This window comes from Schistocerca serialis, chromosome 7, assembly GCF_023864345.2.
Source record: "Schistocerca serialis cubense isolate TAMUIC-IGC-003099 chromosome 7, iqSchSeri2.2, whole genome shotgun sequence".
NCBI classification, from domain to species: Eukaryota; Metazoa; Arthropoda; class Insecta; order Orthoptera; family Acrididae; genus Schistocerca; species Schistocerca serialis.
Genome location: NC_064644.1, coordinates 86,266,981 through 86,268,657, shown reverse-complemented (window position 1 = coordinate 86,268,657; position 1,677 = coordinate 86,266,981).

The following is a 1,677-nucleotide window of genomic DNA, read 5'->3' as shown; positions in this document are numbered from 1 at the left end:
TGTACAGTTGCGCTGCCTGCGTAGCATTTCGCCTACCTTGAACAACAACAATAAAAGAAACGTTATGTCGACGCAGTTTGTAGGAAGGACAGCCTGTACTGTATGCCTACTCTACACAACAATATTTAAAAGGAGTAAACTACTGTACTAAATGTAGCCGCACATAAGAAAACAGTATTGCAATTACTGCTCTGCTTACTTACATTCCCCAGAGATGAGTAGCATTTCTACCCTGTCTTCGTTGGTGTACATTCTACTCACACAACTCTTCAACTGACGGTGGTTGACGGAATGACGGGTGTGCAGTCTACTTATGTTTACATTTGTCCTCTGTCAATGTCAGCACGTGGATGTGTTCCATTACCCCGAGTACCTGCACTAAGCGCTGGGAGCGTCAACGTCAGTGTTGTGTTATGTAATTAATAAAAAAATGGTTCAAATGGTTCTGAACACTGTGGGACTTAACATTTTAGGTCATCAGTCTCCCAGAACTTAGAACTACTTAAACCTAACTAGCCTAAGGACATCACAACATATCCATGCCCGAGGCAGGATTCGAACCTGCGACCGTAGCAGTCGCACTGTTCCGGACTGAGCGCCTAGAACTGCGAGACCACCGCGGCCGGCTATGTAATTAATAACTTTGTGTTTCAGTGAATGGTACACTTTGATACATATTTAAATAGGTCTTTAGGAGAGGAAATGAATTGCCGAATAAAAAATACAGGGTACCATTTAAAAAGTCACACCACTGTTCATATCTTTGTAAAAAACGAAGCTACAACGAAGGCAGTCATGCTGATTATGTCCCCCTGACGGCTAAAGAACATTTGCTTGAAACATTTTGTAATTTGCGTCTGGACAATAACCAAACTTATGTTTCTTTTAAATGGACGCTCCATATCATTTATTCCGCTATCGGCAACATGAAAAATCACAAAAAGTCTGGCGTTGGTTGCATCGCAATACGTCACTTACGTCCTGAGAAATTGAAAGTGAAGCTGATGCTAATATACGAAAAGCGCTGCTAATGCACATTCTGAAATGCAAGTGTTAACCCCACATTGCTCGTAATAGCGATGTGATTGACGTACTACGATGCACTGTTGTTATTGCTATTTACAGTGTTATTAAGTACACTGTTGTTATTGCTATTTACACTGTTATTAAGTAGGCTGGAAACAATACAGTTGTCCAGTCACACAACTACGTACAACTGCCATTTACCACTTTGTTAGATCCCTGGACAGATATTATTTATGTTTACCAAGACCGGTGATATCTGGTTTTTTGTTGTCGTTATGTCCATTCTAGTACTTTAGTAAATATCAATAAAGCACAAACGAGCAAACTGTTCTTTATTTTTCATTGTTTGCGACTGGACATCTGTGTTGTTTCCAGTCCACTTAGTAACATTGAAATAGCAATAAGTTCAGCGTTGTCTCATCGTACTGCGTCAACCTCGCTTTGCAGTTTCTCTGCAAGTAATTGACGTATTTTCATGCAACCAACGCCATTATTTTTGTAATTTTTCATTTTATTGATTGTGTAAGAAATAACACGGGGTGTCCATTAAAAAAAACTGATTAGTTTGAAACATGGCTGCTTCTCTGCAAACATGTAAAGTTTTCAAACATTGGAATTATACCGCCAACCGGTTGCAAATAACTATTTGGT